Raw genomic sequence first — 16994 nt, 5'->3', positions numbered from 1 at the left:
TAAGCAATGCAATTATATATGAAACAAGGTCTGAATACCCCCAAATATGTCTCATTAAAGGTCAGTATTATAAGCTATTTCTTTTCTCTTTTGGTTATAGATATCAATTTAAGGCACTCATCATCATTCTCAATCTTTCCTCCATCAACTCCATTTCTAGGATTTTAAATTCCTGGCTCCACACCTGAGATTGATAATTGCTTCCTTCTGTTTAAGCAGCTGTAAGAAAATAGTCTCCTGTCTCTCTTTGTACCCATGACATTGAACATACATTTTTTTCCCTCCTCAGCAATTACATGGAGGTTACATAACCTACTTCTTGACCTGCAGTATCATATCTAGACTAATAAAATTTTACCATTGACAAGAAAAATTTATAGGTGATCTGCAGGTAAATGAATCAGAAAGGCATATTTGCAAATGTAACACAGCTAAGCAGAAAAATTTGAGTGGATCTAGACAAGGATCTAAGAAGGAAAGTTACTCTAGAGCACACCTGGGTTCTCCAAAGCATTTCCAGGGCAGTGGGCTTGCCCACTGCAGCTAGTGTCTGATATGGAAGCATCTGTCCCAATACAATTATGCAAAATCCAGCCACTCTGATGAACTTCTTAAATAGATAAACACCTATCTGCAACTCCCTTTCAAAGAAAGAAGAGCTACAAATCCATCATCTTTTCCATCTAATTTTTTTAATTTTTATTAAATTTAATGGGGTGACATTGGTATGTAAAAGTATATAGGTTTCAAGTGTACAATTCTATCATACATCATCTGTATATTGTATTGTGCTCACCACCCAGAATCAGTTCTCCTTCTGTCATCATGTATTTGACCCCCTTTTATCCTCTTCTATCACCCTAATTTTTGAAATTCCTCAGACATCTGCTTCTTAAAGGGGGTAGGAGGTGAGGAACACATTGCCCGTTTAACTTCATTTCTCTAGGGACTCAGCTTTAGGACAAAACATATTGAATTGTTGATTCTTCTTTTGTTTGACAGTTTGATTCCCAAATTTGGGGCCCCCTTAAGTGTATATCTTATCTCTCAGATTTGTCATTTAGGTGGGAATATGAAAAAGAATTCTACCCATGTTCTAGGCTTCATATGTTACAGCAAGTTGACTACTTAATTTTTTTTTCTTTTTAGTAATACAATAAAATTAATATTTACCCAATGATAAAAGCAGGACTTGTTTACTGTAGAACATTTAGAAAATATAGATACGTTATAAAGAACAAGATAAATACTACTGAAAATTCTACCCATCATAAATAACCACTGCTAACATTTAGTGTTTAGTTTTCCTAATCTATTTTTTATTTTGTGTATCTGTGTGTATATTTTTAAATTATATTGGAATCATAATGTATAAATCATTTTGAATGCTGCTTTTTTTGGTACTTAGTATTATATGAAGAATGTATTTTAACAACATTAAATAGCTTACAAAATTTTTTTTCTTTATTTTTTCTTTTTACCTTTTGACCCCCTTCACCCATTTTAAAATATTTTACTCTGCATATGATCATTTCCATATAAGATTGTACCATACATAATTTACATAACAATTCCTCTATTATTATATGTTCAGTACATTTCATATTTTTCATTTTTATAGATCTGGGGTTAGCAGAAGTTTTCTATAAAGGGCCGAATGAAAAAATATTCTCAGCTTTGTGGACTATAAGTTCTCTGTAGCAACTACTCAATTCTGCTGTTGCAGAAATAGCTATAGACAATATGTAAATGAAGAGTAGTGGCTATGTTTCAATAAAACTTCATTTACAAAAACAGGTGGCATGTGGAATTTGGCCTGTGGGCTGAGTTTGTCCAACATTGAAATAGATGATGCAGAAATAATCCTTACACATGACATCAATAATTATTTCTATAAAGTAAATTGTTAGGAATGGAATTATGGCTTAATGGGGATGAACATTTTTAAAGGATCTTAATATACATTATTAAATTTCTTTCCTAAAATATTGCAAAAAATATATACTTCTAGTAAGTGAGAATGAAAGTAGTGATTTCTCTGTGCATTCACCAACATATACTACAATCATTAAAAAAAATAACTTGATAGACACAAATTAATGATATCTCACTTTTTATTTATTTTTTAAATTACTGTACTTAAAATGTACCTGAACACTCATTGGATATTTTTATCTATTTTTTTTTGCGTTGAAAATATTTTGTGACATATAGGAGGATTTTATTGCATGACGTGTAATCGTTTCTTAAAATTGAATATTAAAAATTCACTCTAACACCAAATTTAAGGGAGAGACATCCAGAGGTTGAACATAAATGAGCAAAATTTATCTGGGTAAGTTAACTATTATAACAATCAAGACTTGAATCTCAGCAGTTTAATACAATAAGAGTTTATTTCTCACTCATGATGCAGCCCCCTGTAGGTCTTTGTGGCTCTGCTCTGTGCCAAAACCTGTGCCACGCTCAGTGCCTCATTTCCCTGCACACTGAAACCAGCTTGCAGTTGGGGAAACACAGTGTGAAGATGGACCTTCCCTTAACTGAGCCTGAAAGAGACATAGCGCCTCCATTCACGTCCCCTTAGTGATAACATCACATGGCCTCACAGTGCAGGTGAGCTATATACCCAGGAAGAAGAATGGGTTTGGGGAGCATCTAGCCAGTCTCACTACATGATTAAAATTTAAACTCCAGATTTCAGGATTTTTTTTTAAATTCTTTTAAATGTTTATGGTGAAGACGAGTACTCTGTTATAGAAATTGCTGGCCAATGAATACAAATATAAAATGTATATTTCTATAAGAAAAACCAGAGAACCGGTGATAAAATATAAATACTTTTGGTTTGGGGCTTTTTACACTCAAAATATTAAAATGTATCTTTGTATTTGGAACTGGCCCCATGCTATTATAACAGTATCCAAAGTTTACACAAATTTTTAAAATTTTCTCCAGAGTAAGATTTAACCATTGGCTTAGCTCACTGAATGAAGCCAAACAGAAAATCTATAGGTTACATAGCAAAAAGAGGAGCATCTGTGAAGGGAAAATTCAAATATAGTATGTCCAAACAATTTCTGCAATTAATCACCATTAAATAAAAAATATCAACATCATACTTGACATGCTAACACAATCTTCCTCACAACGAAGTCAGGAAAAATAGAAGCACAAAAGAGGAGACGGTTAGAGGTTCATGTCCAAGATCAGAATGAGAAAACTTCACATTTTTTTCTTAGATAAACGAGATTGGAAATGGTAATTGCGTGCCTATTTCTTCGATGTTCATGTATGGTCTTCTTGTGGAGAATGCTTAAAAGCATCCGGTCGCTGTCCCCCATCTCATTTTAGGATGTTTATACGCAGACAGGATAACCTGGCCAGAAAAGCACAGGGAAGTGAAGAGGTCACTCGGCGAAGAAAGTTCAGACCAGAAAATCCGAAAGAATAGATTAACATTGTCTGCCTCTAAACTCTTCAAAGGAGACCATAATTGTGCCTTTTGTATCTTACCCCGTGCTCCAACTGCAGAATTCCTCAACTCCCAGGAGGAGCCTCATAGAGATGCTGTGCTGTTTGATTTGGCACTATTCACAAACCTTGGCAGATGATCAAATAGAGGGCACACAAGTGCAGGAAAAGTCTTAAGAAACTGTCTTCGCTGTTGTCGTTACTGCCTTCATGAATTGAAATCTCAATGGTAAGTATAAAGAAGCCATAGATATTAATCGAGCATGCGTAACTCCAACTTGGATGTTTAACACACCTTGGCAGGAAGAAAGTATGCAAATTTTCAGCTTTATGGACTTTCTTTGGGGTTGTATTTGTCTCAGCTTTCAACTAAGATTACTTTCTTAAACTAATTAAGTATCATTGCCCCAGAACGCTTGGATTAAGTGTGTAACCATGATGAACAGGCCAGTCTCAGCTTTGAACTCAAAAGACCTGGGTTCTAGTCCAGGTGCTGCCAGTTCTGGCTCTGTGATCCTGGGCAAGTGGCTGAACTCCTGAACCCAGGCTCATGTGTTCATTCAATAGATACTACCTGGCATACTTCACTGCATTTCTGTGAGAAAGAAATGAAAATTATATTTAGGATCATGTAAAAATTGTATATAGAAAACATTTGGAAAAATGTAAAGAGCAATACTGTTGTGAGAAATTATTAATATTGATTAGCAGCTATGTACGATGTCAGAGGGGTAGTAGATTGAGGGAGGGAGGTTATCACTTTGTGAGGGGGTAAATGTCTAACTATTGCATTGTTTTGTACACCTGAAACTAATAAAAACCCCCACAAAACCAGAAAATACATACATATATATATATATATATATATATATATATATATATATATATATATATATATAAAATTAAATAGAATTTTGCAGGAATGTTGTAAGATATCATTAAGGGACAGATATTTTAAGTGACCTATTTTATAGTAAAAGAACATAATCCAGAAGAAATCTACTAGATTGTTTTAGAATTTAAAATATAAATATAGAAAAATCCCATTAAAAATAAAGGAAGGAAGAAGGAAGGGAGGAAGGAAGGGAGGGAGGAAGGAAAAGAAAAGAGAGAGAGAGAGAGAGAGAGAGAGAGAGAGAGAAAGAAAAAAAGAAAGAAAGAACACCAAATTGAGAAAAGTTATGCTGCCTATGGAAATCATTACCAAATAGTGGCAGTTCTAAGCCAGGAAATTCCTAAATATAGATTAATTATATATTTGGGGAACCTTTTAGAATGGATTTAATGATCTTTGGTCATTTTCTCTCAGCCTATTCATTCATTTATTCATTCATTCATTCATTCATAGAACGTAAACTTTTTTGGTTGTATTCCCTAATTTATTATAAGGGCACCGAGTCGGTGCTCATTAAATATTTGTGGAATGAACATGTAGATAAATTAATGAATTTATTAATTCACAATTTTCTGTGCTATTCATTGTGCTAGTTGCTAAAGGTAAGAATTCTGTAGATATAATTTCTGCTCTCTGGGAGCTTCTAACCTAGTGAGGGAAATAGGTCCATAAATATATAATAATATGTAATATATGAGTCCCATGGTTGTGCACTTACCGATTCTTTTGAAAAAATAATCACAAATAATAATAAATAAGATATAAATATAATAAAAATATATAACATGTATATCATTTAAATAAAATATAAAATATTTATATACAAATACATTAAAATATAATAATAAAATAAAAATAATCACAATGTAAGTTTACGCTGCTCCACAATCTTCATTTAAATTCTTTAAAATTTTCTTTTAAATTCCCATTCATTTTACTCAAAATTATAACATTACATATATGGAGAGAGTATTTTGATGGTTACCTCAAGCTTGTTCTCTCTCCCCTTCCCCTACATGTAATTATTGCTGTGATTTAGTTCATATCCTTCCAAGATTTTGCATGTATGAACACACACACACACACACACACACACACACACTATTGTTTTTCAAGTGTATGATAATTAAAACAAATGCACGTACACATATTCTTCTGAAACTTTGTCTCATATTCCAAGGCAATATGAGAAATATATTCATATTATATCCATATTATATATCTCTCTCTATATATATATCCAATAGGAAATATATCCATATTAGCACATTTAATCTACCTCATCTTTTAAGATGCTACAATAATGGCAACAACAGGGCTGCTATTCATACATGACACTCATGGAGTTGTGCAGTGAACAGCCTGCACAACTGTTTGTGGAAGCTCTCTGCCTTGTTTGCATAATACAACTATATCAGACCCCATTTAGTTGTTCCTCTACAGATGGGCACATAGGTTTTTCCAGTTTGTCAGCATTACCAACACCGCTTTACTGAATATCTTTATACAACCCACAATTGCTAAAATGTCCAGATGAGTCTAATAAAATCATTTAGCTATTTCAAATCCTCGATTTGGCATCAGAAATTTCTTTCTGAATTCTTGTGTGTTGTGTGTACACTGAACTATAGCAGAACTATAAAAAACAAAGACAAAATAAGGTTTTTGAGAACTCAAGAGGGGCAATAAACCTATTTTACTCTTTCATCTCATAAGCTTTGAAAAACTAAAGCCTTCTGCCTTTATTTCACCATGTGGTATGCACAGAAATTAAACTTTTCTGAGTCAGTCTTCTTGCTTCATCCTGGTTTGATTTAGTCATGGGAATCTGAAGATGTAATATGTATGTACTATTTGAAGCAAGCTGGGGTTTTATGTGTTTTTGAATGACAACATTTCCTTTCCACAAAAGATAACTTTGTGACAAGTCACATTTATATGACACTGCCTTGACATTATGCTCTTATAGATCCCTATAGCTTGATGCATGCAGCAGAGATATAGACACTTCCCCTAGGAAGCCTTTGATCTTTTTCTGGACAGAGTGCTTTTGAATATCAAGAGCTGTTTTTCTTGTGACATGTAGGCACCTCTGAGGATCTATGTATTGCCCAGGTAATAACAGTGCAGGGACCAGTTCTTTCTGGGGCCAGAGACTGCCTTTAGTGCAGGCATCTTAAGGAAACACGGACTAATGACATTGACTTAACGAAATTGCTAAGTGCTAGAAATGGTATCTTTAAAGGGGGCAAAACTGGACAATAGCTTCCTTGTTGTCACTGGGCTGTGATTTGTGGTATTGATTCTGGCCTTTGGCTGGATCTTGAACTAAGTACATCAGAGGTCCAAGTACCTTGACCTCAAATGGAATGTTTACTCCATCACAGAAAGAGCTGGCTTCCTGTATATGAAGAAAGGATGGTGGAGTGGAGGCTGGGAGGAAGAGTAGGCTGGAGAAAGAGCAGTAGAAGCCACTCCTTAGGCCTGAGGTCAAAGGCCACATTCAAGGACCAGATGAGGCTGCCTCCTAAGAGGGGGCCTAATAACCTGACTCCAGTTGCAGGGGTTTTTTTGTTTTTTTTTCTTCCAAGCTATTTGGTGGAGGAGTCCAAGGCTAAAGGCACCTTTTCTCTCAGTGTGCTGTGAGACCTAATGGGGCTGGTTCTGTGGTCAGTACAGTCTGCCTGGCTGCCTTGGCAGGGTCAAAGCATTCATTCTTGCCTTCACATTTGCATAAATAGTATGATTCAACTTTCTCCTCCACTTGAAGTTACTGAATTTTCAAACAGTGAAGGAGAATAAAGATGACCTATCAAAATCTCTTCCACTTGAAAGATGAGGGCACCACGTCCCTAAGTGGGTAAGTGGCTTCTGAGGCCAAGTCATTCAGCAAGTTAGTGATTCTACCAATTGATTGCCCTTTGGGAAATTGGACAATTACTGATTCTTCCTCCTCCTCCTCCTCCTCCTCCTGGTCCTCTTATAATTGGCATCACCATCATCACCATCACTGTCGTCGTCATGGGTTTCCTTGAATGTGCTCTCGTACCTTCTGCATAATACATACAGTTCCATCGGCATTCAGTGGGAAGGACTCAGCAGTTTTTGTCCTCTTTGTATAATAAAAAGAGCTCCCAATTTGGAAGCAGACACACTTGGATTTATTTAAAAATAAACTCTACCTTTTACTTTTCTCTGAGTGACCTTGAAAGCCACTTTATCCCTCTGAGCCTATTTACTTGTCTATAAAATGGAGACAATACGTTCTGTTTCAGAGTTCCTATGAGGCTTAAATGGGGGCCATATCATTAGTTGTCTAGTGTCTGGTGCATGGGGGTCCTCAGTAAATGGGATCTGGGGTCACTAGTAGTAGTAGTAGTAGTAGTAGTGGTATCATTATCATCATTATCATTATTATTATTATTATTATTTCCAGTAAGCTTGAATTTGAGTTGTGGCTCTGTTAGTTAAACTTAGGCAAGCCAGCTCTTCTTTGAGAGCCTCATTTGCAAACTGGGTAGTTGGACCAGATTCTTTCTAAATCTCAATGCACATTCTTTGTCATCCATCATGATACAATGGTTCTTCAGCTTTGGTGTACATTCCAATCACTGGGTAGTCCTCTGCCTAGAGATTCTGATTCAGGGGGTCTGGGAGGGGCTTAAAAAGCTGCATGTTTAACAAGGACTTCAAATCTTAGTTTTCTCTGGTTATATCTGGGGAAAATAATAATACCCATATGATAGGGTAATAGTGAGGAGCAAATGAAATAATGTCTGTAAAGCACTTAGCATTGTTTCTGGCACATCACATTACCCAATAAATTGCCAACTGCTGTCATTCTTCACCTCCTCTGTCACTGTGCATAGGACATAGCCCCGATGATCGGCTAAATTTGGCTCATAAACAGAACTTGACCACATGTGAAGTAGATGCAAATATTTAAAAATTAGAAGACTTCTGGGTTCTTTTGAAATCCCAAGAGACCTGGCAACACCAAGGCTGCAACAATTTGGAGTGACTGTCTCTAGTCATTGGTTTAGATGCTCTTTGGACATATAAACCAGTCCCCCTTCACTCTGCTCTACTTATTTACATTTCTTGTTTGTCCCCTGTAGGCATCTGGGTTTGTAGATTCCTGTTTACAGGATCTAATTCAGCCTCTCTACCCAGGGTTTTAGGAGAGCTAAGAGCCTATCCTTTCACGGTGTTATTCCAGCTATTCTGGATCAATTAACCAGCTGTCCCTGGACAGAGGCACGCCCCACTCACAGCTCCCTCTGAACCTAGCAAAAATAATGGAGATAATAGTTTGTCTTTACCACTTTTGTGATTTAGTGGCATCAGTTAGGATGAGTTCCAAGGGGGCAGCAATTTGAAAGCCTACTGAAATACTTTGCGAGGGAAACTAACCCAAGCTGAGATGTTGCCTAACAGAATCAAAGCAGGGTTTAAAGTCAGCTGCTGCCTTTATCACACACTCAAAACTTGGCAGAGGAAGTTCTTTGGGTTGGGACCACATAAAAGAAATCAAGGCAAGTGAAAGATGGTTGAAGAGAACAGATGGACTTGGACATCTTATACCATCAGAGTGATGCTGTGACTTCCAAAGAGACCTGCTTGGATGCTCTGAAAGTATCATAATCTTTGTAATTTTTCCCCCCTCTAGCTATGAGTGTCACACATGAAAAAAAAAACGAGGCAAGAAAGGGCTTTATACAAAGGTATTGAGGCCACATTTGTCAAACCCAGTATCCCACACAGATTTGGGAGCTATGTTTCAAGCTGAGCTCCAAACTTTCAACTCTCAAAAGTGCTACTTACCCAAGTGAAAGGCAATTTTCCAGCTCAAAGAAAGGCAGTTCTGCAAGGTTCAGGAAAAAAGGTCAGAAGACTCCTTGTACATCAATCAGCTCCTGGAAAACAACATGTCAATGAGTTAAGTGAACACGAATCAGGCACATATGGATTGAATTTCCCTCGAAATACTCCTGGGGTCCAAGTTTAAAGGGTGGAGTGGAGGAGGGGTGAGAATTCTTAGGAAAACCGAAGGTACTTTTCTGCAGACCCCAAACAGTTGAAAATACTTCTAAGATGTCCACTGGCCAGGCCAAAAGTCCTGCTGGCCTGAATCAATGTTGAGGCCAGCCAACCTTAGTTTCTGGAGATGAGAATGCATCTAAGACCCATATGACAGTCCAGGACTTCCTGCTTTGATTTAAATTTAAATTTCATTCCATGGCATGGAAATAGGGAGATCTGGTAGAGGTTGGCTTTGAAGTTCCAGGGAAGAGAAATAGATTTATTTCAGAGAGAAAAAATGAACTGTAAGAAACATGCAAGGTTACTCGTTGTTACTGCCAGTAGCCTATGTTACGAAGCAAGTAAATCAATCTTTCCATGCTTTCTTCCTTCCTGGAATCATAAGAAAAGCAACTGGGAATTAACATAGATGTGGAGGAGAAAAGCAAGTGCAAGAGAATTTTCCTAAGACCATTCCACATGGAAGTGTGAGGCAGAGAGGAAATATGCTTGATAAATAGAGGGTCTTATAAAATCTTAAGAAAAAGGATAATGTAGCTTTGACATTTGTTCTAACCCAAAACACGACATCTTAAATGTAATGAGTAAATAACATTCAGGTTTTGCATTTCAGATGAGATCCATATATATTGGGACTCTTTAAATCTGATTTTATGTGAAATCGTAAGAATTCAATGTCAACAATAATAAGCTGGTTCTATAACATCCACATGTGGCCTAAAATTGATTAGTACCAAGTCCTTTTTTCGGAAAACTTCATAGAAAACTTAAACTGAGACTCTGACATTTTAAACTCTTTCTAAGGAAACCTGTTGAGAAACAGTACACTTCATTTTTTGTTTTCTAGGGCTTTTTATAGTTGAACTGTAATTTCTCTTTAGGAAAAGTATCAAACTAGAAACTTCTTGGTGGCAGAGGGAACCATGATGGCCTTTTCCACCGTTTCTTTTCTTTTCTTTTTTTTTAAAGGCAGGAGGTAATCAGAGATAAATGTTAATGGTTAAAAAAAAAACAAATGATGCACTGTCAAGAGAAAATTTTTTCACAATTGTCAAATTGTGTAGACAGTGTTCAAATGGCTCGTTCATTATCAGCAGTGCCACCAAGTTGAAAACATACTTTTTCTAGTCTGCAGTTGATTGATGTCCGTTACTCATATCAGGCTAATGGCACTTTATTTTCCAACAGTAGCAAGTAATGAGTGACCTTGAGTGCATATTGTTTTCCTGAAAGGGTTTGTTGCTCTGCTTCCTTCATAAGCACCCCAAGGAAACAAGGCCCTGTATTGGTGTTTTGCAGCAAACCTCATTTCTTTCATGGCTTTCTGTAAAAGAATTTGATACAGGGATAGAAGCTAACCTCAGTGAGTAAATGAAATATTGATCCATGCTACTCTGGCCTTGCCTTCACCTTGTCCCAGGGCGGTGAGTTACTGACTTTTCCGTTTTGGCTGTAATAGGAATTATTACAACAGGCCTGTGCAAGTAATTACTTGGCATGGTAAAAAAAAAGGAGGGTCCATCATATATTTCTGTAGAGACGTTAGTTTCCATCAGCCCAGCAGTCTGCTTTTTTGGCTCTGTCTTTCCAACTCTTGATTCAATTCTTTTAACCATCATTAATCACACTCCTTGTCAGCAGAAGTTTATCAAAAGTATTAAGTGAGCAAGGTTGCCTGGCCTCCTTAAAAAAAAAATCAACCAACACGGGGCAGTAAATTTCAAAATATGGAAGGTTGCTTCCGTGATATATATGAGTGTCTCTTCAGCTAGAATGAGCTGTTTGTTTTAGTGATAGATATTGTAGTTTGAGCTGTGATAGAATCCTTCTCAAGTTTATATGTCATGGGCTATCGTTTATGAGGGACCATGTGTTTCTAAATGGTGAAGGTCACGGCTGATGGCAAAAGTAAAAGCAGTGGTGATTCATTAAAAATAGTTAATAGGGCCTGCGGCTGACAGGGATAAATAGGAACATGTGGCTTGCCAACCCACCAGCACCGAAAATGACATTGTGTTTCTTCAGTCCCAACGCGCCAGACAATTGCCAGACAACTGTGAGTGGACAGACAGTAGGCAAGATTGCCTCTTGTTAATAACAGATGCAAAAAAACTTTTTGGAAACATAATGGCAGATTATCCATTGAAACTCACTTCCCTTCAGTTTGGCCATGTCTATTATTTATTTTTAAATTGGCACTGATTTTTTCACTCATCACAGGTACGTTCATGACATGAAATTCAAATATAGAAACACATGAGGTAGAAAAACAAAAAGCTGCTCTATTATATCTGAAATGTTTAATTTCTTTTAAAAAAGGTCTGAAGCAAAATATGGCATGACGTTAGGATTTGATAAAGCTGAGAGATGGTTCCATGAGAGTTTCCCATGTTAGCCTATATTCTATCCCTGTTTGTTCGAAAGAGTCACAACTAATTTTTTTTCATTTTCACAACTAAAATGAAATCCCTTCACCCCCGCAAATCCCATCTCCCAGAGAGAATCAATTTTATAAGTTTGCGTATGTCCCTCCAGTTTATTTTTTTTACTATTTATATGTATATATGTAAAACATATCCACATTTTACTTTACTATCTATATGAACATATATACATATATAAGGCAAAGAATAATGATAGATTCAATGTGGTAGTAATGGAATATATATACAAAATATATTTTTAGATAATAGCTCATGTTATAATACTGGTTCATAATTTGCTTTAACAACGTTTTAATATTTAAAAGTGAATATCTGATTAAACTCATGGATTCATTCATTCATTCATTCATTCATTCAGAAAATATATTGACTGTTACCCTATTTAGAGCCAGAGGTCTATTTCCACTTTGCATTCAACATTTATCCAATAAACGCCTCTGCTCTCTAATATAACATACATTCTCCTTGCAAAACTTCCTAGCTAATTTGGAGACTGTTAAGAACTAGAAAACTAAAAGGATTTTGCTGATTAAGATCAATAGAGTTTGATGATCCATTTAAGAAGTGTAAATCAACACAGGAACGTGTGGAAGTAGATGCGGCCCTTAGGCAATTTCCAAATGAGCAAGTATGGATTTTCTATACATTACTTCTAATGAGGAAGGTTTTGAGAACAAAATTGTTTAGGGATTTGTGGGGTTTTTGTTATTTGGGTGTTTGTTTTTTGGCTTTTGTTTTTCCTCTCTCTCTCTCTCTCAGTGAAAAATGGCACAGTGGCTTGAAATCGTACTGGGAGATAAACATCTTCACTTTTTCACTTTAGATTGCCTCTTTTCCCTAGAAAAACAAATCATCCAAGATAGTTAGAGAGTGATGGCTTCCGCTGGATGGATGGAAAATGGTAATAACCATTGACATTGGGGAAACCGTTCCTCAATTCGTTAGACAGGTTTCAGAGCACGGAGCAAAAACAAAAATCAAACCACAAAGTTTTATGTAAGGATATAAGATAGAAAAGAAAAAAAGCAACAAGAAGAAGCTTGACTTCCCCACTTGGCAATGCGTGCCTTTGTCTGCCTTGCCGGCAGAACCGAACTGGGAACTCAGGCTGTTCTGCCTGCATTTGCAGCCTGGCTCGCAATCCTGCCCAGAGAACATCAGCCTCTCAGAAAGAATCATCCCTTTTCATAATTTGAAAAAAAGAGCAATGCAAAGAGATTGGGATTTTGCAAACTAAGTCCTCAATCTCAACTTGAGTTTCTCCCCTTGTGTTGGCAGTTTCGGTTTTGGGGGCCACCATCGTGACAATAAAACTGCCTAGGCAACAGCAGTGTATTATGTTGAGAATTGTTCAGCAAGAAGATAGAACAGCCTCACAAATGAACATGTTTACAGGGAAAAGCACTTAGCATCAAATCAGCTAGAAAGGACATGGGAAACGTGTTGTGCTTAATTCAGGGCCAAGTGGCTATGGGCATGGAGGAGGTTTTTGGATCCCATCATTTTGAAGAAGACATTCACAGTAGTTACAAATTGACTTTTTATGGAGAAACTAAGACTGTTTCTAACCTATTGCACTGATATTATATTTAGTTAATATTTTATGAAAGAAAAGTCCTCCCATTAGAGGGAGCAAATTGCTTTATAATTATAGTACTTCACGGAACAGACTGCCTTGCTGTGTGGCAAAAACAAAATACAGCGGGCCTTTTCTTTGTCACTTCTTTGCGGAGTCCTTGTGGTAAGTGACTTCCCTCCCATGATATTTTTTTTCCCTTTATTTCAAATGTTAGTTTAATTTGAAGAGAAAATCATGTTGCATGTTTGGTATGGATTAATGAAATATTGATGTGGAAATTTCACTGAAGCAGGCCTGGGGCACGCTGGGGACCCAGGCTGAGCAAAGATACCTCCTTCATCTTCCAAACTCTGGCCTGACTCCGTGCCACTCTGATAGTGACAACTATGCGCAATTAAACAGGATGGCTATTTGGGAGTCATGACTGTAATGAATTGGTGGGCAGATTCACATAAAAGGTTTATCAGAGACTACATAGACTGAATGGGAGTGGAGATTGGGCTATTTTTCTTCCTTCTCCTTCTTTGTCTACTTTTCCTCTATAATCTTCCATGAAAACTAACAGAGCTAAATTCCTAGCAGACAAGGAACATGCTGTATTTATTTTTGTATTCCAGAGAACATCACATGGTCGGTGCTAAATAAATGTTGCCATGAAAAAGCCTTCCTTTGATTGAAATGTGCTGTGTGGCAGAAGCTGTTAGTGCCCTGACAAATCCCGTTAGCAGTCCTCATTGCTGCACCCACCAATGGAGTCTTCCTGCAGGCACCCGGGACTCTTTGCCTGGGTGGGGGCTTTCTCTGGCCCAAGAAGCAACGCTTAACCAGTGAGCAATGGGAATTGGTGAATAAATCCTTCTGCCCCTCACCCCTCAGATTGGACAATTCAAAGGGGGTATTCCACAGACTTTGCCAGAATTCCTCAGTGGGATTGAACTCCAATTACCCACACAGCAATTTGCTCGTGAACAATTCCTGTTCTCACTTCCTATTCTTCCTTGTTTCGCTTGCTCCTGCCCCTCCCAGTACTTCCAAAGGTCCCATCTCCAATGAATTACTTGCACTCAAATCCTTTTTCTCTGGTCCCGCTTGTGGGAAACCCTACTGAAGACATGCTGGATCCCAGAACACCAGGATGATTGATTGATAAGAATCAACAGAGAGTCTTCTGTGTGCCTAACCTTGTGCCATGTGCTGTGGAGCTATTAAGCCACTTAAGATGTTTACTCTTAATGCTGCTCAGAAAACCCTTGCAAATTAGCTTGGAAGATAAGACATACACATTTAAAACAATTAGTGGACCAGACAACATTATACAGGGCTATAATAAAGTGTAGAGTGTGTTTTGCAGATAATTGGACACAAGGGCAGTGGAGCAAGGTTCTACGTGTGTGATATGAATGGAAGTCATAGTTGTTGGGAGAGGGGGAGGCTAATGGGTGCTGACATTGTGGAGGAGTCAACAAGGATGGTGCGCTTAGCACCCAGGATGAGGAGATCTCTACGCAGTGTGCTCTGCAGGCAGTAGGGCTCAAGAAATGGGTGGATGGAAAAATGAGCGGGGAAAATGAATTAGTCATCAAGACTCAAATGAGCCACTCGATGCATTTCCGTTACTAAACTTTTGGTTTTATATTATATAATGCATAAGTGCAGTCAGCTCTTACCTGTGGGGATTTTATTTTAAGTATTTGCCTTCCCACTTTCACCTCTTTCCTTACTCCACATACATCAACTTATTTTTCTCTCCCCTTTAGGAGACCTGCCATTTTGTAACTGGATGACCACAGTCAAGTAATTTATTTGCTCTCTTTAGTCTCAGGTTCCTCATCTGTAAAATGTTTACTGTGGTTTATTTAACTAGTGTCCCCCCTCCATCCTCAGAAAAAATAGAGTCCCAACCTCTCTCGTTGTCTTATCCTCAGTCCTCTCCTAGATACTTTTGTTGCTGAGGTCCTAAAAAGATTGGAGTTTGCCATTGCTGGATTAAATGATGTGTACATTTCTTTTGAATGCTAACAAAACATATTGAAACAAGCAAAAGGGTTTGGACTTAAGATTGTATGTAGCATTGAAGAAGCCATTTAATCTCTCTGAGGTTCAATTTCCATTTTCAAAACATGAGGATGTTACTTTTGTACTAGAGATGATTACATAAAGGACTTGGCTCATGAATGCTTAGAAAATTGTACATTTTTTCATCAGCTCTATGAAGATATAATTTATATATACGAAAACACATACATTCTAAAGGACATGCTTTGATGAGTTTTGAAACATGTGTACACCTACGTGACTGCTCCAGTCAACATATGGACCATCTTTATCACCTCTAGATGTTCTCTTGTGCCTCTTTGCATTCGATCTACCCCTTCACCCCTGGCTCCAGACAAACACCGATCTGCTTTCTGTCACTAAAGATTAGATGTGTCATTTTCTAGAGTTGTATATAAATAGAATCATACAACATGTGCTCTTCAGTGTTAGACTTCTTTTGCTCCGCATAATGTCTTTGTGATTCATTCATGATTTTATGTGTATCAGTGGTTTGTTTCTTTTTGATAAATGGTAGATTTTATTTTACTAATGTAGCAAGAATGTTCTTTCTTTCTAGGGGCCTTTGGACATTACCATATTTTGCAGTGGTAACTGTGGATGGGTGAATTATAAATGGATTTAAATGATACCTAAGATGATAATATTGAATTATTTTTCTAAAGAATGTTTTATTAAAACTATAGCTAGTCATTAACTACTTAACTTTGTAACAGGCCCAGAACAGAAAATTGGAGGTCTATTAGTAATCTATGGCTGTGCAACAAATTACCCCCAATTTAGTGGCTTTAAACAGTAAACATTTATTATCTCACAGTTTCTAGGGGTCAGGAATTCAGAATTTGCTTAGGTTGATGATTCTGGCTCAAGATCTCTCATAAGATTATAGTTAAGATGTTGGCTAGAGCTGCCATCATCTGAAGGCTTGGCTGGAACTGGAAGATATGCTCTTAGATGGCTCACTTATGTGGTTAGCAAGTTGGTGCCAGCTATTGGCAGGTGGTCTCAGTTCCTTCTCACGTGGACCTTTCCAGAGGGCTTCTTGAGTGTCTTCTCCACATGGATCACTTACCCCAGAGTGAGTGATCCAAGAGAGAGCAAAGGGGTAAGCTGCAATGTCTTTTATGGCCTAGTCTCAGAAATCACATTCTGTCATGTCCCATATCCTATTCACTGCACAGGTCAGTCCTATGCAGTATGGGAGGGACGGCTATGGGATGAATTGTATTCCCGAAAAAGATATGTTGAAGTCCTAACCCTGGTCCCTGTGAATTGACCTTATTTAGAAACAGGTGTTTGTAGATGTAATCAAATTAATGTTAAACCATACTGGATATGGTAGGCCTTAAGCCCAATGACTAGTGTCCTTATAAGAGAGAGATTTGGAGGCAGACAGACACACAGGGAAAAAGACCATGTAAAGACAGAGGTAGAGATTACGGTGATGCATCTACAAGCAAAGGAGTGTCAACAATTGCTGGCAACCACCAGGAACTAGGAGGCA

Source organism: Hipposideros armiger, unplaced genomic scaffold, assembly GCF_001890085.2.
Source record: "Hipposideros armiger isolate ML-2016 unplaced genomic scaffold, ASM189008v1 scaffold_145, whole genome shotgun sequence".
Taxonomy (NCBI): Eukaryota; Metazoa; Chordata; class Mammalia; order Chiroptera; family Hipposideridae; genus Hipposideros; species Hipposideros armiger.
This window is presented reverse-complemented; position numbering follows the sequence as displayed.